This window comes from Triticum urartu, chromosome 7 (assembly GCF_003073215.2).
Source record: "Triticum urartu cultivar G1812 chromosome 7, Tu2.1, whole genome shotgun sequence".
NCBI classification, from domain to species: domain Eukaryota; kingdom Viridiplantae; phylum Streptophyta; class Magnoliopsida; order Poales; family Poaceae; genus Triticum; species Triticum urartu.
Window position 1 is genome coordinate 659,422,167 of NC_053028.1, and position 24,949 is coordinate 659,447,115.

The 24,949-nt window shown below is 48.9% G+C and overlaps 1 pseudogene; it reads right to left on the reverse strand.

The window, feature by feature from the left end:
- Positions 1–14,689: 14,689 nt before the first annotated feature.
- LOC125519323 lies at positions 14,690–15,536 on the reverse strand (annotated as a pseudogene).
- Positions 15,537–24,949: the final 9,413 nt, after the last annotated feature.

A 24,949-nucleotide genomic window follows, 5' to 3' on the forward strand; every position in this document is an offset into this window, starting at 1 on the left:
AGAGGGTTAGGGTTACACAAAGTCGGTTACAATGGTAGGAGATCTTGAATATCCGCATCGCCAAGCTTGCCTTCCACGCCAAGGAAAGTTCCATCCGGACACGGGACGAAGTCTTCAATCTTGTGTCTTCATAGTCCTGGAGTCCGGCTGAAGGTATAGTCCGGCTACCCGAACACCCCCTAATGCAGGACTCCCTCAGTAGCCCCTAAACCAGGCTTCAATGACGATGAGTCCGGCGCGTAGATTGTCACGGAGAGAATAATAACTCCCTCAGTAGCCTCTGCAAAATAAGTTTCCACGTATTGCCACAGAGAGAATAATATTGACACAAATCTAATCTGCTGACGTATCCCGCAGCGTGACATCACACTACGGCCAAGCCTTTATTCAAATCGTTTTCACTTTTCCACCTCAGCGTGTTTTGCGAGGCGGTTTCCTTGGCACGTCTTGTCAAAGCAGAGATCGTGTCCTCCATTTACGGGATTCTCATCAATACGGACGTGGGTAACCCAACCGCGTCATTTATCACGGCGCTTGGGAGGCAAGCGAGTTTTACTAGGCTAGTGGGGACGCATAGTCGCATCCGCTCATATAAGGGGATAAGGATCCACCTTTTTGCCTACGCCTTCTTCGTCCTTTGCCTATCCATCTTCTGCGCACCCGAGCTCCAGTGCCCAAGCCCGCACTTCCTACCTCAACCTTCTCCAACGATGTCCGGAGCGGGAGGCAAGTGGATGGTCTCCTCCGTCACGGAGGGCCATGTCAAAAGGCTAAGGAAGGCCGGATACCTATCCAAAGACATCGCGCACCGGCTTCCTGAGGAGGGGCAGCTTCTTCCCACCCCAAGGCCCCATGAGAGGGTAGTATTTCTTCCCCACTTCCTCCACGGACTGGGTTTTCCTCTCCACTCATTTGTCCGTGGGCTCATGTTCTGCTATGGCCTAGATTTCCATGATCTGGCCCCGAACTTCATCCTTAATATCTCGGCGTTTATCGTCGTGTGCGAGGCTTTCCTCTGCATCCGCCCCCATTTCGGTCTCTGGCTCAAGACCTTCAACGTCAAGCCAAAGGTAGTGCGCGGCAACTAGGCGGAGTGCGGAGGTGCCATGGCGGGCAAAATAGCCAACGTCCTATGGCTCGAGGGCTCCTTTGTGGAGACCTTGAAGGGGTGGCAGTCAGGGTGGTTTTACATCATCGAGCCACGCGATCCGAAGTGGATCGCAGTCCCTGAATTCCGATCTGGACCCCCTACGCGGCTCACGTCCTGGAAGGAGACGGGCTTGTCGTGGGGCGACGAAGAAGAGGTGACCGGACTGCAAAAATGCATCCAGTCCCTGGTGAACAAGCAGCTCAAGCTTGTCAACGTAGTCTAGGTCATGCTCGTCCGCCGGATCCTTCCGTGTCAAGAACGGGACTTCAATTTGTGGGAGTTCAACCCGGCGCAGCACCGAACTCTGAGCAGGCTCTTCGACACGACGCACGAAGATGTCTGGAAGGGGCTAACCAAAGGCGCCGACGCTCCCACATCCGCCTCCGAAGACCGTGGATTCAGCTCGCAGCGTCCTGCTGGCGAGGTAAAATATTTTCATCTTTTACAGGATGTTAAGTTTTCTTCATAGTTTGACTCTATGAGGGATCTAAACTCCCTCACCTTTGACAGGATTGGCAGGCGAAGTCCGGACTAATTAACTGTCCGGCTCCCTTGCCCGAAGACCCAGCCCCTACTCTCCTAGTAAAGCTGCTGGTTCCGGCACCTTATGTGGTGCCGGAGAAGAAGGCCAAGAAGAAGAAGGCCACGAGGACTCGAAAGAGTTCCCGGCATATGGTGGTGTCAGACTCGTCGTCCGATGAGTCCGAGACGCACTCCTCCCGTGAAGATGAGGATGAGGAAGAAGAGACCTCTCCCCCTCCAGCGAGGGGAGGAAAGAAGAGGAAGGCCGCCCTAGTAGGGGGGGCGAAGGGTCCAAGAAGAGGAAAACCCTCCGCCGGACTACGCCCTCGACGCCGACGAGGACGAAGAGGAGTGGCCGGACAGGGCCAAGCGTCCGGTGAAATCATAAGTGTTCAGATACCAGAGTAACTCATGATATTCCTTTTGTTGCACAGCTTTCCGTAATGTCGAATATAATCATGCAGCCCGCCCAAGTTCGGGCTCGACGAGTCGTCGAGCGGCTCCCTGGATTCATCGGACGTGAATTCAGTTCCGCCCGCTGCCTCCCCCTGTGCTGCGGATGACGCAAAAGTGGCGTCGCGACAAGCTCCGGGGCAAGAGGAGGTGGTCCAGGAGGAGCCACGAGGCGACCTCCCGGACTCCAGGAGTAAAGGGGACGAGACCCCCCAGGGCTCCAAGTCCGGCTTTAAGCCGGACACCGCGCCGGAATCATCAACGGTTCCGGACCGCGGCAGGCGAACTCCTGCCAAGAGGAGCAAGCCTATTGAGCAGGCGTCCTCCGTCCAATTGGAGGCGCCGGACAATCTGCTGGAGGTGCTTAAGGGCGCCTCCATCGACGCGGAGCACCGTACTATAATGAGTACGGTGTTCCAGAAGGTTTAGTCCGCCAAAAGCGGACTTACTGAAGCTTGTGCTAGCCTTCTAACAGGCTTCGAGGTAAGTAGAAATATGTAAAAATATTACCGCATAGATAGTAGCCCCTGATGCTCTGTTTGGCATTCGGAAAGAAAAGCCGAATAGAGGATCTATTAAATATCGCAGGAGTCTAACTAAAAAGGAGTCAATATACGTATGTAGGCTTTGCTGCTGGCCACCACCGCACTGACTACGGAGGTGGATGCCCTGAAGCAGGGCCTCGAGCGGACCGAGCAAGAGCTCGGCCTTGCCAAATGGCAGCTCGAGGAGAAAGAAGGTAAGAGATACCTTATAGAAAAAATGCCTATAAGAATACGCAATTGCAAAAAATGACAGGAGTATATTGCTTATTGTTGGGGCCACAACTGAGGTGGCGACCCTCAAGCAGGCGCTATCCAAGGCCAAGAAGAGAGCGGCCACGGAGCGCACCGAGCGGGAGAAATTTGAGGCGCAGGTCGGCGAGGTGCAGCAAGAGCTTCAGGCTCTCAGGAAAAAACATGAGAGTTTGGAGCTCGACTCGAAGACGCGAGCGTCCGAGCTTGCAGCGGCCCTTAAAACTGCCAAATCTACCAAGGCCGAAGCCCAGAAGGCCCTCCAGGAATTGGATGCGGTGAAAAAGATAGCGCCGGGTAAGCCATTCTCTATGCAAAGCAGACATATAAAAGTAAACTACTTGTTACTTACCCGAATCCGGAGCTCTCCAGGGGCATTCGCAGATCTTCCCCGCAGCGTATCCGATGCCACCACATTCTACCGAGCCGAGGAAGGCAGCTTGACAGAGAAGGTTTTCTGGTCTCAGTACGCTGAGGCCGGACACCCTATGCCCTTGAGCGACTAGCTGAAGCAGCTGGTCGAGCTCCACAAGGCGGCCGAACAGGCATTGAAGGGCTTCATAGTTCGGCTGTGGCCTGGAGAGGCCCTGCCTGGGAGCTACTTCGGACTGGTGCAGCGGCTGGTGGAGGCTTGTCCAAGGCTCGAGGTCATCAAGCGCTCCGTCTGCATCGAAGGTGCCCGTAGGGCCCTTGCCCATGCAAAGGTGCACTGGGGTAAGCTGGACGGTGAGAAGCTTGTGAGGGACGGGCCGCCGCCGGGCAAGGAGCATCGCAAGCCCGAGAACTATTACAAGGATGTTCTGGCCGGTGCCTGCCTTATGGCGGATGAATGCACCAAGGATGTAATTTTTGAATGAACTCGCTCGTGTTATCCTGTGCGCTGAAAACTTGTTCATATGCGCTAAGCAATGCTTGAATTTAAAGTATTACTCTCTGTGCGGCCGTTTATCAAAAAATTGAGAGATGGCCAGTCGTCGGCTTCTGCCCCCATGCCACTAGTGCTGGGGTGTTCGAGATAAACCTGAGCGCTCTTTTTCCCATGATTGGGTCCGTCGAGGGAGGCACTCAGCACAACGAACAAGGCAATCAGACTATAATGCTTGAACACTCTCACTTAGCCATTGAACTCTATAATTTTAAATTTCGGCGAAGCCCCTAGTATTCGGAAGACCGAGTTCGGGGTGCTATCCATGCCTTGGCCGGACAAAGCCGGTTCCTCGCTTAAAGCGGCATAAGTCTTTAAGGACTCGAAAGACCTTTCGAACAGCGACCGGTCTCTTGCCTCATCATGACAGTCAGTTTTAGCTTTCTCTACTGAGGTGCTCAGCCCAGCTCAACTGGGGCACAATCGCAGTAGTTCTCCTAGTGCTACCTTAGCCGATATAGCAGAACGTAAGGCACCAAAACATAGGAGCCGGGCAAACCCAACTATTGACCCAAATCATGATTCGGAGCCGATGCATATAGTGCTATAAGTTCGGGGTGCCGCACTTGTGAAAGTGTACGGACTTCTCACGCCTTATTGATGGGTACTAAAGCCCCTGGCGTATTTTTGCCGTACCGTAGTGTACGGATGCAACATGTTATTGATAAACATATATATAAAAAGAGGATAATGCAAAAAATAGACAAAAAGCTATGCATTTCTTATAGAAAGGCTGCTATGAAAGCGAAACGATACAAATAGTGCGATAAGCAAAAGAAATTGTACTATTTAACATGTCCTGGCCAGGGGCAGGCCGCGGAATTGTATTAAAAAACAGGTATACTGCTCGCAATAGAGACCACCTGGGAGTTCCATAATGCGGCGTGGCTTGTCTGCTTTCCTGGATCTTGCATCGTTTGTGCGGCCGTTGAATTGCCGAACGGGTCATCCGAAGTACGGAGTCCTGAGAGTAAGAGAAAAAAAGAAAAAAAAAGGAATTCGGCAGCCCCTGGTGTGGTTTAAGCCATATTCTGGGCGTGCCGTGATAGTTCCCCTTCCCCTGTGTCCATGGTATTTCAAGAGCAGAGTTATGTACGCGAAGCACTAGTTTGGCTATATCGCGAGGGCTAGGGTTGGGGCCGCATTGCTACGCTAGGTCAGAACATGCCACGCGGTCTTGTTGTAGGGTACTCAGGGCGCGCTTGACAATGTCCGGCTTTTTGAAGGCCGAACTGGAGAACTGCCTAGAGAGGCTCCCTTGTACTTCTGCTGCGAGCGCTGCGGTGTGCTCCTCCGTTCGGAGGGAGCGTTTAGTGTTCCCATTGACCGTGATTACTCCTCTAGGGCTTGGCATCTTGAGCTTGAGGTATGCATAGTGCGGTACCGCGTTGAATTTTGCGAATGCGGTTCGCCTGAGCAGTGCGTGATAGCCACTGCGGAACGGGACTATGTCGAAGATTAACTCCTCGCTTCGGAAGTTATCCAGAGATCCGAAGACCACTTCCAGTGTGACTGAGCCTGTACAGTTGGCTTCTACACCTGGTATGAAGCCTTTAAAGGTCGTTTTGGTGGGCTTGATCCTCGAGGGATGTATGGCCATTTTTCGCACTGTATCCTGGTAAAGGAGGTTCAGGCTGCTGCCGCCGTCCATGAGGACTCTTGTGAGATGAAATCCGTCAATGATTGGGTCTAGAACCAATGCAGTGAAGCCGCCGTGGCGGATGCTAGTGGGGTGGTCCCTTCGATCAAAGGTGATCGGGCAGGAGGACCATGGGTTGAACTTTGGGGCGACTGGCTCTATCGCATATACGTCCCGTAACGCACGCTTCCGCTCGCTCTTGGGGATGTGGGTTGCGTATATCATGTTCACCGTCCGCACTTGCGGGGGAAATCCCTTCTGTCCACTGTTGTTCGGCAACCTGGGCTCCTCCTCATCGTCGCTATGCAGCCCCTTGTCTTTGTTTTTGGCTCTTAACTTGCCTTCCTGCTTAAACACCCAACAGTCCCTGTTTGTGTGATTGGCTGGCTTTTCGGGGGTGCCATGTATCTGGCACAAGCGGTCGAGTATTTGGTCCAAACTGGACGGGCCCTGAGTATTTCTTTTGAATGGCTTTTTCCATTGACCAGATTTGTAGCCTCGGAATCCGGCATTAACTGCCGTATCCTTGTTGCTGTCGTTGTTAACGCGGCGCTTTTGTTTGTTCCGACGCAACTTGTCACTTTTGTCCTTGGTATTTGAATTACCAGGGTTCTTGGTTAAATTGTTGCTACGAGCTAGCCAGCTGTCTTCTCCCGTGCAAAAGCGGGTCATGAGTGTCGTGAGGGCTGCCATAGATTTCGGATTTTCCTGTCCCAGGTGCCGGGCAAGCAACTCGTCACGGATATTATTCTTGAAGGCCGCTAAGGCCTCTGTGTCCGGACAGTCGACTATCTGTTTTTTCTTTGTTAGGAACCATGTACGGAATTGCCTGGCCGATTCCTCTGGCTGCTGAATTATGTGGCTTAGGTCATCGGCATCCGGTGGTCGCACATAAGTGCCATGGAAGTTGACAAGGAATGCGGCTTCCAGGTCCTCCCAAGAACCGATAGAGTCTCCTAGCAAGCTGTTAAGCCAATGTCGGGCCGGTCCCTTAAGTTTGAGTGGGAGGTATTTGATGGCGTGTAGATCATCACCGTGGCCCATGTGGATACGAAGGAGATAATCCTTGATCCATACCGCAGGATCTGTTGTGCCATCGTACGATTTGATGTTTACGGGTTTGAAGCCCTCAGTGATTTTATGATCCATTACTTCATCTGTGAAGCATAGTGGGTGTGCGGCTCCTCTGTATTGGGCTATATCATGACGCAGCTCGAAGGAGCTTTGTCTGTTGAGTTCGGCCCAGCCGGATTTATTGCATCCAGAGTGACGATCACCATCACGTGCCGTGGGGCGCCTACGCGATCCGTAGATCGATCTTGTTTGCCTTGCCTTGTCCTCTAGTATGTCACGCAGGTCGGGTGCATTTTCCCGTGCCTTAGTATGCTTGACGCGGCGTCGGGGCATGGCTTGAGCGGAGGGCCAAGAGGCCTCTCTGTCGTGGCCACGAGGTGGCCGGTCAGCCATGTCATGCGCTGGTGATGTAGGTGATTCCTCCTCTAGTCGGGGTAGCAGCCTCCGCTTTGGGTAACTCTTGGAGGGGCGTTCGAGTTCATACTCTTCGGCCGCAAGGACTTCAGTCCATCTGTCAGCTAGCAAATCCCGATCAGCTCTAAGCTGTTGCTGCTTTTTCTTGAGGCTGCTTGTTGTGGCCATAAGCCTGCGTTTAAAATGCTCTTGTTCGGCGAGATCCTCTGGCACGACGAACTCGTCGTCGTCGAGGCTTGCCTCGTCTTGGGAGGGAGGCGTATAATTATCGTCCTCAGCCTCTTGGTCCGCCGCCCACTCGTGAGGGCTGGCTTCTCTGTCCTCCTATGCTGAATCTTGCTGGAGGGGGTGTTCTTCGGTGCTATCCGGAGTAGTATTATCTCCCGTGCCGGAATCACCATTTTTGCTTTGGCGGGATTTAGAGCGGCGCCGCTGACGCCGGCGTTTGGGCTGTTTCTTAGAGGTATCGTCCCCCGCTGTTCCATCGCCATCTCCATCCTTTGGAGTGTCCACCATATATATGTCATATGACGAGGTGGCCTTCCACCTCCCTACAGGTGCTGGTTCTTGTTCGTCTCCTACATCGTCGTCCATGCCGTCGATGTCTTCGGACTAGAAGTCAAGCATGTCGGTTAAGTTGTCGACAGTGGCTACCAAGTGGGTGGTGGGTGGGTTTTGAATTTCTTCATCGTCCGTATCCCAACCTTGCTGACCGTAGTCCGGCAAGGACTTTAGAGAATTCAGGATGTCGCCGAAGGGCGAGTGCTGAAAGATGTCCGCGGCGGTGAACTCCATTATCGGCGCCCAATCGGATTCGATCGGCAGGGGCGCGGGGGGCTCGGAGTTCGGAGAGGAATCCGGCTCCTCGGAGTCACGGGCCATGCGGAGTGCGGGGCTGGAGTTCGGCTCGATCGCCTCTGAGATCGCAGCCCCTGAGGCAGCATCCAACCGCTGATCCTCGATTGGCGCAGTAGGCTCCGAAGCAATGGTCGGAACCGATGCGTGTGCAGCCTCCAAAGCGTTGTTCGGCGGCATAGCTATATCATGCCCATCGAGACAGTGCGGCGCGCTTGGCTGTGGCTCGAATTCGTCGAAGATCAAGTCCCCGCGGATGTCAGCCGTGTAGTTTAGGCTTCCAAACCTGACCTGATGGCCAGGGGCATAGCTTTCGATCTGCTCAAGGTGGCCAAGCGAATTGGCCCGCAGTGCGAAGCCGCCGAAGACGAAGATCTGTCCGGGAAGAAAAATCTCACCCTGGACTGCATTTCTATTGATGATCGAAGGAGCCATCGGGCCTGAAAACGACGACATAGAGGAACTCTCAATGAAAGCACCAATGTCGGTGTCAAAACCGGCGGATCTCGGGTAGGGGGTCCCGAACTGTGCGTCTAGGCCGGATGGTAAGAGGAGGCAAGGAACACGATGTTTTACCCAGGTTCGGGCCTTCTTGATGGAGGTAAAACCCTACGTCCTGCTTGATTAATATTGATGATATGGGTAGTACAAGAGTAGATCTACCACGAGATCAAGGAGGCTAAACCCTAGAAGCTAGCCTATTGTATGATTGTTGTATGATGAAGTTGTCCTACGGACTAAAACCCTCCGGTTTATATAGACACCAGAGAGGGTTAAGGTTACACAAAGTCGGTTACAATGGTAGGAGATCTTGAATATCCGCATCGCCAAGCTTGCCTTCCACGCCAAGGAAAGTCCCATTCGGACACGGGACAAAGTCTTCAATCTTGTGTCTTCATAGTCCTGGAGTCCGGCTGAAGGTATAGTCCGGCTACCCGAACACCCCCTAATGCAGGACTCCCTCAGTAGCCCCTGAACCAGGCTTCAATGACGATGAGTCCGGCGCGTAGATTGTCACGGAGAGAATAATAAATCCCTCAGTAGCCTCTGCAAAATAAGTTTCCACGTATTGCCACAGAGAGAATAATATTGACACAAATCTAATCTCCTGACGTATCCCGCAGAGTGACATCACACTACGGCCAAGCCTTTATTCGAATCGTTTTCACTTTTCCACCTCAGCATGTTTTGCGAGGCAGTTTCCTTGGCACGTCTTGTCAAAGCAGAGATCGTGTCCTCCATTTACGGGATTCTCATCAATATGGACGTGGGTAACCCAACCGCGCCATTTATCACGGCGCTTGGGAGGCAAGCGAGTTTTACTAGGCTAGTGGGGACGCATACTCGCATCCGCTCATATAAGGGGATAAGGATCCACCTTTTTACCTACGCCTTCTTCCTCCTTTGCCTATCCATCTTCTGCGCACCCGAGCTCCAGCGCCCAAGCCCGCACTTCCTACCTCAACCTTCTCCAACGATGTCCGGAGCGGGAGGCAAGTGGATGGTCTCCTCTGTCACGGAGGGCCATGTCAAAAGGCTAAGGAGATTTCTTTGGTGGAATTTACGCAGCCCATTTAGCTGATTTTCTTGAGATACCCATACGTGGAGATGATATTGAGTTGCCTCCTGCTTATTTAGATTATAATGCCATGGTTCGTAATTAGTTTGTTGAGAGGAACAATCAGTTCCTCCAGTAGTAACTAATCTTTGACATACGACGCATCTATCACATCGCTCTCCCTGCTCCTACCTTCTTTGACTTTCAGGCAAAAGGGAGATATGTTATAACCAGGGAGGAGGCGACCGAGTACGAGAGGAGGACAGAGGCAGCTCGCCTCCAAGCTGCAGCTTGTCAAGCAATAGCTGATGCATCTCAGTACGACCCCGGCTTCAACTTCGGATATCCACTAGGCCATCCATGGGCATAGACCATGTCGGTGTCAAAACCGGCGGATCTCGGGTAGGGGGTCCCGAACTATGCGTCTAGGCCGGATGGTAACAGGAGGCAAGGAACACGATGTTTTACCCAGGTTCGGGCCCTCTTGATGGAGGGAAAACCCTACGTCCTGCTTGATTAATATTGATGATATGGGTAGTACAAGAGTAGATCTACCACGAGATCAAGGAGGCTAAACCCTAGAAGCTAGCCTATTGTATGATTGTTGTATGATTAAGTTGTCCTACGGACTAAAACCCTCCGGTTTATATAGACACCGGAGAGGGTTAGGGTTACACAAAGTCGGTTACAATGGTAGGATATCTTGAATATCTGCATCGCCAAGCTTGCCTTCCACGCCAAGGAAAGTCCCATCCGGACACGGGACGAAGTCTTCAATCTTGTGTCTTCATAGTCCTGGAGTCCGGCTGAAGGTATAGTCCGGCTACTCGAACACCCCCTAATCCAGGACTCCCTCAGACCAACTTAGGCCAAAAGCCTAAGCTTGGGGGAGTACGTATTTCTCACCAACATTACATTCATGTTCACACACTCATGCTAGTTGTCGGTGCTCATACTTTTTAATTGTATCATCCATGATAGTTTATTTCCTTTTTAGCTTTCTTCTTGTGTGCCTTAATAAACCTTGTGTCGAATCAATAAATTTGGGTTGAATACTCTACCCTCAAAAACTGTTGCGATCCCCAATACTTCTGAGTTATCATGGAGCTGTCAGTTGGTGCAGTTCCAAGCAGAGCGTCGTGGCGGGATCTACGTGTGAAGTGGAGTACATGGCTGCTTCTGAAGAAGCAAATGAAGGAGTCTGGATGAAGGAGTTCATATCTGATCTAGATGTAATACCTAGTGCATCGGGTCCAATGAAAATCTTTTGTGACAATACTAGTGCAATTGTCTTGGCAAAGGAATCCAGACTTCACAGGAGAACCAAGCACATCAAGATACGCTTCAATTCCATCCACGATCAAGTCAAGGAGGGAGACATAGAGATTTGCAAGATACATACAGATCTGAATGTTGGAGACCCATTGACTAAGCCTCTCTCACGAGCAAAACATGATCAGCACCAAGACTCCATGGGTGTTAGAATCATTACAATGTAATCCACATTATAGACTCTAGTGCACGTGGGACACTGAAGGAAATATGCCCTAGAGGCAATAATAAAGTTGTTATTTAATATTTCCTTATATCATGATAAATGTTTATTATTCATGCTAGAATTGTATTAACCGGAAACTTAGTACATGTGCCAATACATAGACAAACAAAGTGTCACTAGTATTGTCGGTGTCAAAGCCGGCGGATCTCGGGTAGGGGGTCCCGAACTGTGTGTCTATGGTCGCTGGTAACACGAGGCAAGGGATACAATGTTTTACCCTGGTTCGGGCCCTCTCTATGGAGGTAATACTCTACTTTCTGCTTGCTTTGATCTTGACGAATATGAGTATTACAAGAGTTTATCTACCATGAGATCGTAATGGCTAAGCCCTAGAAGTCTAGCATGTCTAACTATAATTATGAGGATCTATGTCTACAGACCTAGCCCTCCTATTATATAGACACCAGAGGGATCTAGGGCTACATAAGGTCGGTTACAGAGAAAGGAATTTTCATATTCGGATGCCAAGCTTTCCTTCCACATCAAGGAGAGTCCCATCTGGACACGGGTAGAGTCTTGGGTCTTTGTATCTTCACAGGCCATCAGTTCGGCCCATGTCCAATAGGTCGGACGCCCGAGGACCCCTTAGTCCAGGACTCCCTCAGTTGCCCCTGAACCAGGCTTCAATGACGAGGTGTCTGGCGAGCAAATTGTGTCCGAATACTCCAACCGCTGAACGTGTCCGGGTATGCAACACAAGTACCAGACACAACCACAAAAAATATAATATTACATGAGTCCAGTCCGCTATCAACTTTTCGTAATGTGACATCACGTCTGCTTGGTCATCATTTCAAACCGTTTTCCGTCTGCCATTCCACATTTCGAGACGCCGTTTTCAGAGGCACATCTTGTCGAAGCAGAGATCGTGTCCCCTTACGATAGTGAGATCTGATAGATATGATAATAACTGACCATGATCGGGGTCATGGCCGCATGCATCAGGCGAGGGGTGCAGCCACTACAGTATAGAGGCCACCCCATGTGGGACTTCAACAGGGAGGACGATGCCACCCGCTACGGCCGTAAGGGGCCGGATTCGGCTGCGGCTCTAGCAAAGACCTTGTCCGCTTTGTACAAGGGAGAAGAGGAGGATTTTCTCCGCGTCGACCCGAAGGGTGGATTTTCTATGTACAATCCTCCAAGCTGGGAAGTGGTCGCATCTTGCCCATCCGTTTTATATCCCCATCGTTAAATATTCAGTCGAGAGACTTCAACGCAGGAACTGCGCCAGGCTGTTAAAGAAATAAACAGCCCTCCTCCACAACCCGAGGACCCAAGACGGTCCCTTGACCCGGCCTCTCAAGAGGATCCGGACGTATCTGTGGAGCTGATTGATGGAGTGTTCCATCAATTGAGCAAGGACAACGCCTTGGTGGCCATTACGGCCGATTACCCAGGTCTAATCCCGGCCTCCCAGGTAACTGATATCAAAGTCCCAGTACCCCGAATAGGGGTCCGCCCTCTCGTGTTTTTAGTTTCCTGATTACAACCAAAATTTGCAGGGGAGGTTTCTGAGACGGGAGGCCGAACCTGCGGCGACAAGCCGACGAGGGGCCGCAGGGCCCCGTGGGCAGAAAAGAGGTGCAGTCCAGACCGAGGCGTCAGCGCAGAGGTATGGCGCGCCTCCTTATCCCAGGTGTTATACCTTTAAGGCATATTAACACTCGTGCTCTCTTCAGGACAAAGAGACCTCATCGGACTATATTCGGAGAGGCTGCCAATCGTGCCTCCACCAGCCAGGCTCCAAAGCCTGGTCTGGAGGCGGAGGCGGACACAAGGCGCGCACCGGACGCTCCTCCGACCACTACAAGAAATATGTCAACTTGTGACCACCACTATTGGTCACTGAATGGTCACAAATTTCCATTTGTGACCTTTTTGTGACCAAAAACATAAGGTCAAAAGCTGGCCGTCATAAACTGACTATAGTGACCTTTCTTCTGGAATGGTCGAAGACGTTTATGACCAAAATATGTCTACTGTGGCGTTTTGGTCACTAGCAACCTCCCTAGGCCACGTAGGCATCCAGCGTGGCAATCTGACGTGGCACAAGATTCAGCCCGGTCCAATTCGATTTTCTACATGGGCCTAGCCCAACAATTCGGCCTTTTTAATGTATTTTTTTCCTGTGCTTTTATTAGCTACATGGGTCTGGCCAAACAATTCAGCCTTATTGATTTCTTTGTGTGGCCCTTTTAACAGCATATTTTCTTTTTGATCATGTATTTTTCTGGGCCATTTCTTTGCTGTGCCTCTCATGTTTTTCCCTGAAAAATAATTGTCCAATATAACTTGGGCCTAGCCCAGTTCCGAAAAAATTGATCCAATACAAAAGAAGTTATTATGCCATTGACATTACAACACATCACACCACAAGCTATCTTGGGCAACGTGCAATGTTATTATATTACAACCATTCATTCCAGCAATACATATCTAAGATATCTTTACATCCCAGGAAAAGTAACTGCCAAACAAAACTATTCTACAACAAAGAAAATTAAAACAAAAATTTAGATTCTAAGACATAACAGAAGTTCCTATTGTCCTCCTCCTTCCAACATTTGAAAACCTCATTCACCTGCAGTAGATCAATCATGAGTGAGAAACTATATAGAAGAAAAAATGTTTAAATGATGCAAAAATAACAATCATTACACATGGTATTTGGGTACAAATTCATTAGTCATTCCACATGGTATGGCAGGTACAGATTCATCAGCCATTAGAGTAGATAATAACATCACTAGCAATAATTAATACGGCTTGGATCAAGTCTCAAGCATAATAGAGTACAGATTAGTCCAGTTTATACTCCTCTTTTAGAGGTACAGATTATAGGTAATGGGAGCCGATGTCCAGGAGTATTTGCAAATGATACAACATCATGGAGTGGGATAACATGTTTAGCAGTACAGGTTATATAGTAAGCAAGCAAGCAATTTGGCAAGCTATGTTGCAAGATAATTGTTGTGTCGCTAACAATCACCATGTAAGAATGCTTTGTTGTACTAATACATGCACATCAAGCGAGAGTGGCGTTCTATTCTTACCACATAGGCACAAGTGAGATGATGCCCGATTCGCCTTGCTTCTCCACAAGACTTGACCAGGAGCACAAGAAAGTAGGCTGGTAACAAAATAACAAGCCACACATAAAACTGTTATGCCCTGGACAACTACAGAGAATAAAGCAAAAGTAACCAGAATAGTAGAGTTGTGGTGATCAAGCATATAAACACTCCTAGCAGCTAATTATATAAGGGCATTGCTCATAATGAAGAGCAAAGTATTTTTATGGGGAGGAAAGGCTCCCAGCTTCACCACCCCCAGGATATGCATTCAAACAAGAATTTATTAGTGAAGAACAAAAAGAGTGGCTCCCCTGTTTTTTGCTGGAACTACAGTAGCCTAGCTTAGCTTCAAACAAGAATAACGAATTTGTAAGGCATGTATGTCTGCCATAACCAAGCAAGCAGATTCAGTAGCTACTTAAACAGTTTAATAGTTGGACTCCGGAGACAATTCTTAGTGCTTAAAATCATTCAGTTATGTGAATTAACAGTACAGAAAAGAATTGAAGATCTCAATGACAGTAGTAATTGGAGGGATAAATCAACACTTGTTCTAAGGACAATAAGATGATTGGTGCCAGGCAGTGTGGGGTCTCATCAGTCACCAAGCTGAACATGAGTGTTTAAAATTGCCAACTAGGACTAACAAAAGTGTGCCAAACAGAGCTTTTCAGGCTACAACAGCAACATATCAAACTATCATGGACCTACCTAACTCTCAAAGCACTAATCCATCCCCAATTAGTTCAGATAAAAAATCCCACATGGCTAAATGGGCATGCACCTCTGTAATTCTGCAGATAAACCTTGAGGGGCTCAATGTACTCCTGAAAGCCTAGCGTGGCCATCGCCCAGAGCAGGTCGTCGATGTTGATGGTCTTGCGCTTCTCCCTCTGGCACTTGTCGCTTGCCCTACATTACAGACAAGACAAAACGGCGACAGGTCAGCACCAGACCACACTTGATTCGGGTAGGAAAAACAGAGAGTCAGCGGTCAACAGAGGCACTCACTCGCTGGCGATGAAGCAATGAACTCCGAGATGCACTCCCGCACGGTCTCCTTGTCGTCCTATGCGATCTTGCCGTTGGCCAGGATGGCCTTCTTCATGATGCTACTGATGTTGGCGATGGGCAGGAACCTGTCCTGCTCCTGCAGCACACCAGCAACCCCGCCAGATCCATCAGCGCACCGGCGCACCAAACCCTAGACCCCGGCTTCCGGAAGCGCGGGGAGAGAGGTGAGGGGAGAGGAAGGCGTACCTTATATAGACAGGCGTGTAGAGGGAGGGAGGGAAGGTGGTGGAGGGGAATGGAGGTGCGGTGAGGGCGGCGAGCGACGTCCCCGTGCTCTGCGAGCCTCCGCGCTGCCTTTCTGGCCACCGGAGGAGCTGAGGGCCGAATCCGCTGCGGTTGGCTCGCCTGCCCAAGCCCCGTCTGTGGAGAGCGCCTCCTCGATCCAGAACGAGGTCCTGATTAGCGTGGGGTTGCCTGCGAATCTTGGCGGCAGCTATGGGCATGGGCTCGATCTTGGGTCGGCCTCAACCTCATCTACAGCGAGGGTCGTCGATGGTGGCGGTGGCGGTGGGGTTGGGGGCGGCGGCAGATCGAGATCTGAGGGAAGGAGAAGGGGGTGGGGTTGGGGGCGTGGGCGCGGGGCCTGGGTGGGGTTGGGGGCGTGGGCGCGGGGCGTGGGTGGGAGGGAGAAGGGGGCAGCAGTGGCTGGAGTGGGAGTGGAGTTAGGGCGGGATGAGCGCCGCGAGTGAGGCATCAGGGACGGCGTGGGGTCGGCGGGCGGAGGAAGAGCGGTGCGGGCAGCGGTGTGTGGTGGTGCGCGGGCGTGGGCGGTGGGATCTGAATCGGGGGCGGGAGGTAGGTGGTGGCTGCGAGTGGATCTGAATCGGGGGATAGAGGGGAGAGGAGTGGAGTTAGGGTTTGGGTTGGCCTGCTGAGAGGTGAGCGAGAGACGTTGGATTCGCCTAGTGTGGACGGTTCAGATCACATAGAGTGTGGTGATCCATGAGAAGGGTTCTGATTGGTTCGAGAATCTGTGATTTAAAATAATTTCCAAGTAGTAAAGATAGAGCTATTTTGTGAAGCAACTATCAAAAATATTTTTCAAAAGGGCATTATACAAATTTTCACTCAAGTTAGACCACATTTTATGGACGAGCACCAATTTGTATGCATTTCTGATCTTTCTACCTATTTTAATCATTTTTCGAGTGTCCAAACTGAGTTTTTTTTGTGAAGGACCTATAATATATTTGTTCCAAAATTGGACCAAATCATTTTTTTGAAATACTTGGCCATATTTAATGCACAATTGACCAAATTATTGGGTGTAAAAAGTTTTCATACACCTCTGATGAAAAAGACAAATTTTCCCCGATTCAGCTGGAAGCGGGTCAAATTTGAACTGCGGCTGGCTCATAGTTTGCTGTTTATTTTTTACAAAAATCATTTCTAGGTACAAAAGTATCTATTTAATCATAGAAACACCAAAAAAATTCCAAGATTCAACCACTAGCTAGGAACGGTCATTCCCGCCGTTTTGACCGCATTTTGAAACGGGCATAAAAAATTCAAAAAAAATCAAAAAATTGGAAAACCTTCGCATTGTGTCATCATATGTGACCAAGTTACCAGGAAAAATAATAAAATTGTAATACGGCAATTCTTTTAAAAAGTGTTCTCAGAAACGAGCTATCATCTCTAGAGATCAATGGCTTTCAAGCTAGATAATCAATATTATGGCCACATTCATTGCCTAGTTTGTTCAAATGATCTCATATTGTTGCACAAGGGTGCATATTGAAATAGCAAACAATGTTGCCTAAGGAAATTTTCATTTTCTTTGGACAAAAAAGTCATTTTCCATTTTTCGAGTGCCCCAAATGAGGTTTCTTGTGAAGAACCTACCAAATAATTGTTGCAAAATTGGACCAAATCATTTTTATAAAATACTAGGCCATATTTAATGCACAATTAATCAAATTTTTGGGTGTAAATATTTTTGCTCCACCTCTGATGAAAAAGACAAATTTCCGCCGTCTCAGTTGGAAGCGGGTCAAATTTGAACTGCAGCTGCCTTATAGTTTGCTATTTATTTTTTCCAAAAAAACATTTCTAGGTGCATAAGTATCTATTTAAGCATAGAAACACCAAAAAAATTCCAAGATTCAACCACTAGCTAGGAACGGTCATTCCCGCCGTTTTGACCGCATTTTGAAACGTGCATAAAAAATTAAAAAAAATCTAAAAATTGGAAAACCTTCGCATTGTGTCATTATATATGACCAAGTTTCCGGGAAAAATAATAAACTTGTAATACAATAATTATTTTTAAAAAGTGTTCTCAGAAATGAGCTATCGTGTGTGAAGATTCATGGCTTTCAAGCCATATGATCAATCTTATGGCCACTTTCATGGCATAGTTTGTTCAAATGATCTCATATTGTGCACAAGGGTGCATATTGGAATGGCAAACAATGTTTCCTAAGGAAGTTTTCATTTTCATTGGACAAAAAAACCATTTTCCATTTTTCGAGTGCCCGAAAGGAGGTTTTTTTGTGAAGGAACTACCAAATAATTGTTGCAAAATTGGACCAAATCATTTTTATAAAATACTAGGCCATATTTAATGCACAGTTGACAAAACGGTTGGGTGTAAATTTTTTTGATCCACCTCTCGTGAAAAAGACAAATTTCCGCCGATTCAGTTGGAAGCGGGTCAAATTTGAACTGCAGCTGCATGATAGTTTGCTATTTATTTTTTCCAAAAATCATTTCTAGTTACATAAGGACCTATTTAATCATAAATACATGGTTTGGTGGCAATACCTCGAGGTTTGGGCGGTGGCCGAGGGCCCCAACTCTAGAGCGCGTAAACTCGCATGCCCGTCGCGTGGTCACCGCGTGACCGTAATGTTGCCATGTGTTCTGGGCGGCCTAGGCATGTCTAGTGGGTTGGGCACTCCCCAGGTTGGTGCTAGGAAGAAAATTACAACATAAGATTCTCACGAGGAGACCGATCGATGCTCAAACATGAATTAGCAGCCAAGTGTTTGATTAGCGGTACGGGAAATGCACATGGCCAATGGGCGTGAGTTTTGGCTGAGGATGATCATCTACTAAGGAGAATGTCTTCACAAATTTTTAGCTCAAAAGGAGGATCCTAGGTGGTACTTGCTTTGCAAAGTACCACGCTGGACAAAAATATGAATGTTCAAGCTGGGCTCAAAATAATGAATGGATTGAGCTGAAATTTTGTGGAGGATGGTTATTTGGGCATAGGAAAGCATTGTAGAAAATTGATACCATTTGGACATGCCAAAGTAGTACTTCCTTCACAATGCTCTTCTAGGGACAGAAACTTGGGAAAACTAGTGAGAGAGATTGGATGAATGAAATGAGCTCAAAATTGGTGTAGGTAAGTTACTTCGGTATGGTCATGCGCTGGTAAATTTTTAGATCATTTGGGTAAGCCTAGATAGTACTTACTTCACAAAGCTTCTCTCGAGGTAGAAACTTTGGAAATTTCCCGAGAAAGATTTACTAGGAAAATTGAGCTGAATATTATCATGTGGCAATGATTTGGGTATGGAAGAGTTCCCGAAAAGTTTGAGGGTAATAGGAGGGGTATATATAACACTTGCTTTGCAACGTGCCAATTTGGCCATAAAATATATATTGAACCTGGTCTCACATAGATGATTTGACTGAGCTGCAATTTGGAGGAGGGTGATAATTTGGGCATATGAAGGAACTGTATAAATTTCATGTCATTTAGAGCAAATGGAGCTGAATTTTGTCATGCGGTAATGATTTGGATAGGAAAGAGTGCCCAAAAATTCCTAGGGCAATCAACAATATATAAATAGCACTTCCTTCATAAAGTGTTGTTGTGAACATAATAGGAAAATGAATATTGTTGAATTAGTTTTGAACTAGCCAAGGAAGGATTTTTACATATTTGATGAAGATATGACCCAAAGAATTTATGAGATTTTTTTGGGAATTTTGGGAATGATAGAAATATAGGTTGCTTCACAACCTAGGGCAAAAACTGCCACATGGACATGACACATAGGCAAAACTGATGAGATGGCGCCTAGTCATCACAACCCACCACGATCTACAAGGCTATGACCATCTATATTGGTCATGATCAGCTAGAAATATGGTAGCGGACTAGCACTATTTGCTTTGTGAGCATTTCTGTAAGGAAATTACGACCTTTCTGACCAAAATGGTCGCAATGGTTTAGGGTTTGGAGCCCCTGAACAACTTTTGACCAATTGGTCTAAAATGGTCATAGATTTATGACCAATTCCTCCAGGGTCACTACAGAAGGTCATAAGTTGACATATTTCTTCTAGTGGACGGAGGATGTGGACAGGTTGTCTGCCACCAACTCTGAGGTGGAGAGTGCCATGAACCACAGGCGTCGCCGGACAATTTTTCGCGACGCTTGTTTCTCCCAAGAGGCATTAGATGCCTTCAAGTCGGGAGATGCGTACCTCCGTGCCGCTCAAAATGGTCTAGCCAGAGCCACGGAGCAATATGTAGAAGACATACGGGTAAGAAAATTTTGGTAATTATATATATATATATACCAGTAGCCCCCGAGACTTGAAACGGTTAGAATAACTGATTTAAGGATCATATGTTATGCAGGTTCTTACAGAAAAGAATTCCCTACTGTCCAAGGAGCTGGAAGAGTGCAAAGCCCAACTTGAGGCCGCACTAGCCGCGGCAGGGGCGCCCAAGGTGACCCCCTCTTGTAATATACACTTTGAAAGATAAGTATTTTGTGAAGCGCGGCATGGGTGCGAATCTGACAAATGAAATTGCAGATGGTTCCGGATTGAATCCGGAAAGGCAACACCTCCTATGCCAGCTGAAGGCTAGTGAGAAGGTGCTGACAAATGTGAGGCGGGAGAAGAACGATCTCCAAGATGCCAACACCAAGCTGGGCGTCGAGCTAAAAGATGTTCGTGCCCAGCTGTCAGACTCCGTTAAGGAGAATCAGCGGCTTCAGCGCGGCATATTTAGTAAGTGCTTGAATGAACCTTTGGAGAAAAAAAAGTTCGGCGGGGAAGTCGACTAACAGAGTAATGTCTGTAGGTGTGCTAACAGGTCGTCCTACAGAGGAGATGCCCGGTTCTACGGGTGACCTTCTTCCCGAGCTCTCGCAACTGCTCGAGCGAGTTCGGAAGGCGATGCGAGGCGTTGCCCAGGCCCTATGGCCATCCATCTCCGTGCCCGAAAGTCTTGGAGAGCTTGCGGAGAAGCTAAAGGGAGCACAGCGGCGCTTCTGATTGTGGAAGATATGGGCCTGCCGTCAAGGCGCTAGGGGGGCCTGGGCCATGGTGAAGACGCGGTACACAAAGGCTGACCCCAACCACATGGCCGAGGTCGGTCCTGTGGGGCCCGATGGGAAGGAGATCCCTGTAAGCTGAGTATACGGCCAAGTAGAATTGGCCGCAAAGTATTCCCAGCAGGACTGTAAATTAGACAGCTTGTTGGATGCTATTGAAGAGGAATACAATCAGTCAGAATGACTATGTAATTTAATTGACATTTATAATGCCTTCTAGCCGGATTGTAGATCGTTTGTCATGGCCGACCTTTTCGCTTCAGCCTCAGGACCTGATGGTTCGGAGTGTGTCCGAATTCCCATGCAGTTATATAAGAACCAGGGAATGCATGGAGACCAGGCATAGGGGTCATTAGTGCGTGAACAGACAAGTGCCCGACTAGTTATGTTATATTACATGGTTAGTAAGAAACATCTTCCGGGGAGAATAGTTCCGTTAGGGGTTCCTTTCCCTGGGAGGCATGCCCTAAAGTGCTTGCCCATTCTGCGAAAAAGACGCAAAAAAGCATATGGGGGCGCATAAATAAATAAGTAAAAAGATCATCTTTTAGGTCACCGACCGAATATTCCCTTAAGAACGCCAGCTTTCGGCTTCACCCAGTCTGAGGTACACATCCGGCTGATCCGGCAGTAACAGTCGCAGAGGTGCTCCCTTTACCGCCTAGCCGAATAATCGGGAACGTAGGGTTAAGCACAGGAGCCAGGCAACCCAGCTTGGCCAAAACTTAAGTAATATCGATGCATATAATGGTGAAAAAAAAGGTACATGCGGAAGTGTCACACATGTGTTGGGCATGAAGCCCGTATGAATAAGCTTCTGGTAAAAGAAGCCCCCAGGTTTAATGAGTGCGAATAGCACGTCATTTGATGAGCCTTTAAAGGAAGGGGAGAAGGAGAGAAATGTAAGACAGACAGTATATAAAAAATGGACAGAGGAAGGAGACGAATACAGAGTCCGACGCTAGGCATAGAATCTTCGGAGACGGGCTGCGTTCCATGGGTTCGGCTCGAGTCGGTTATCCGATGCATCTCGCAGGCGGTACGCTCCACCAGTCAGGACTTGGTCAATTATGAAGGGACCTTCCCACTTGGGCTTGAGTTTGTCCTTTTTCTTGTCCGGCAGGCGTAGAACTAATTCGCCAACGTTGTAATTTTTGGCCCGTACTTCTCTGCTTTGGTATCTTTGAGCCTGCTGTTGATAGAACGCGGAACGGGCTTTTGCCACGTCGCGCTCCTCCTCCAATGCGTCCAAACTGTCCTGCCGATCGAGTTCGGCTTCTCTTTCTTCGTACATGCGCACTCGAGGTGAGTCATGAATTATGTCGCAAGGCAGAACTACCTCTGCGCCGTACACCATAAAGAATGGTGTGTATCCGGTGGTGTGATTCGGCGTGGTCCGCAGCCCCCAGAGTACGGAGTTGAGCTCCTCTACCCAGTGTGTGTTAGATTCCTTGAGGGACCGCACTAATCTGGGTTTGATGCCGCTCATGATAAGACCATTTGCACGTTCGACCTGACCATTAGTTTGTGGGTGATAGACGGAAGCATAATCGAGCTTGATGACCATGTTTTTGCACCAGAGTTTTACCTCGTAGGCCGTAAAGTTCGTGTCGTTATCAGTGATGATGCTGTGGGGGACGCCGTAGTTGTGTACAACCCCGGATATAAAGTCTATCACCGGTCCGGATTTGGCCGTCTTAATAGGCTTGGCTTCTATCCATTTGGTGAACTTATCCACCATGACCAGTAAGTATTTTTGCTTGTGGGTTCCGCCTTTAAGGGTCCAACCATGTCAAGCCCCCAGACCGCGAAGGGCAAGTGATGGGGATAGTTTGGAGGGCGGTGGGTGGCATATGGCTTTGGTTTGCAAAGAGCCGGCAACGGCGCATCGTTGGACTAGTCCTGGGCATCTGCCCAGCCGTCGGCCAATAAAAGCCTGTGCGGAAGGCCTTGCTTACAAGGGACCGAGATGCAGCGTGATGACCGCTGAGTCCGGCATGAATTTCAAGCCAGGAGTTTCCGCCCCTTCCTCTTCGAGATGCACTTTGAAAAGACTCCGGGTATTGCTTTTTCTTATAAATCTCTCCCTCGTGAACTTTGTAGGCTTTGGATCGCCGGCACTTATGCAGCATGCCTCGCTTGGTCCTTGGGGAGTTCCTGCCTAGTAAGGTAGGCGAAGGAATGGTTTTGTCCACGGGGCGATGACGGCCATTATTATGTTGGGCTGAAGGTGTTATTTCATTGGCAGAGCCTCGATTGTGTTCAGAATGTTCGGGTGTCGGGCAGTGCGGTTGGGTCTGGCTGTTAATTGTTCGGCTCCCCTTCCATACCTACGGATGGCTTGAACCAGGCCTTTCCAAGAAGATGTTGGGGGGGACTACATCGCGTTTTTGCGCCCGATGCGTGCCAGGACATCCTACCGCCTGATTATTTTCCGGGCTATATGGTGAAATTCAGCCCTTCAAACCGAGCTGACTTTTTTAGGATGGCGTTGCGGTAAGCTACCATTTTTTGATCCTTGGCATCAAAGTCTCATTTATTTGGGATATTGCAAGGTTTGAGTCCCCGCGCACCTCTAGGCATTGAATGCCCATGGATACTGCCATCCGGTTAACTTTTGTATTTGTTTGAGGTCTTTTGGGATATCCAATTGTGACAGAGCTCGGAGATCTTGGCTAGATTTGCTCAATTCCTCTACCGGATACAATTGAAGGCCCAGAGCTTTCCGGCTGGAATGCTGAAACAACATTTTTCGGTTGAGCTTGAATGTCGTATTTCGAGGTTATCAAATGTGAGCCTCAAGTCGTCTACTCGAGATCCGACATGTCTTGTTTTGACGACCACATCATCTACATATGCCTCCTATTTTGCCGATCTGGTTTGGCCAGACATGTCTGAATCATGCGCTGATATGTTGCGCCGGCGTTTTTGAGCCGAAGGGCATTGTGTTGAAGCAGAATGGGCCGTATGGTGTGATAAATGCCGTGGCGGCTTGGTCTGATTCTGCCATCTTGATTTGATGTACCGGAATATGACGTCGGGAACACAAACATCGTGTCCCTGCGGTAGCGTCGATAATTGATCCGATTGCGGGGGGGGGAAGGGATCTTTGGGCAAGCCTGTTAAGAGGTCTTTAAATCAACGCACAGGCGCCAGGAATTTGTCCTTCTTTGGTACCATCACAGGTTTGCTAGCCAGTCCGGATGTTATATCTCATGATGAGCATCCGCTTTGCTGCTCTCTCCATGGCCTGTCTCTTGGTTCGGAAAACGCCGAAGAGCTTGTTTGACAGGTTTGAAATCCCTTTTAGGATATTTTAAGTTGTGCTCGGCCAGCCTGCGTGGGATTCCTGGCATGTCTGAAGGGTGCCAGGCGAAAATGTCCCAGTTCTCTCATAGGAACTCTCACAGTGCGGCGTCTACATCAGGGTTTAACTGTGCCCCAATGGAAGTTGTTTTATTGGGGGCCGTTGGATGGACCTGGAATTTGACTATTTCGTCCGCCGGTTTAAACGAGGTGGACTTGGATCTTTTGTCGAGTACCACATCGTCCCTATTCACCGTGGAGCGCAGCGCAGTCAGTTCCTCAGCCGCTAGGGCTTAGGATAGTGCCTCAAGGGCCAGTGCGGCTGTCTTGTTTTTGGCGCGGAGTGCTATGTCCGGATCACTAGCGAGAGTGATGATCCCGTTAGGCCCGGGCATCTTGAGCTTCATGTACCCGTAATGGGGTATTTCTTGGAAGATTGTAAACGCTTCTTGCCCTAGCAGAGCGTGATAACCGCTGCTGAACGGAGCCACATGGAACGTGACCTCTTCAGATCTGTAATTATCCGGCATGCCGAACACCACATCTAGTGTGATTTTTCCTGTACAGCGCGCTTCCCGACTTCGGATTATTCCTCTAAAGGTTGTGCCGCTTCGCTCAATGCGGTTCCACTCTATTTCCATTTTTGAAGGGTTCCTCATAAATGAGGTTCAATCGCTGCGCCGTCCATGAGTACCTTGGTAAGACGAAAGCCGTCCACTATTGGACTGAGCACAAATGCGGCTGGTGCTCGGGCTATTTGGAATTTAGGTTCATCACTGGCGTTAAAGGTAATAGCCGTGTCACTCCATGGGTTTATTGTTGCTACTTGGTAGATTTCGGCAAGGCTGCGGAGTGTCCTTTTTCGCATATTATTTGATGCGAAAGTCGCAAAGACTGTTAATACCGTATTGGTGTCTCTGGGGTGGCTTTCTGTGGCCTCCAGAATTAGGAGATCTTTCACCAATTTTGGCCACCTGCCGGAGTATCCAACATGCTCTAAGGCTGTGAGTTGGTGTGGCGTCCTCTGTACTGTGAATTTTACAGGGTCCATTGAGCCATCCTTTCAGTACGGTTCCATGCCCTGTAGAGGGTTTTTGCTTTTTGGTGTTTGACCCCGGTGTGTGGCGATGATGCACCCTTTTATTTCGGACTGGGTTTGTATTCAGGGTCGGATCGTCCCAAAATTTTATTTCGGTTTTCCAGGCGCTTTTCATCGCACAGTACTTTCGTACGATTGACGCCAAG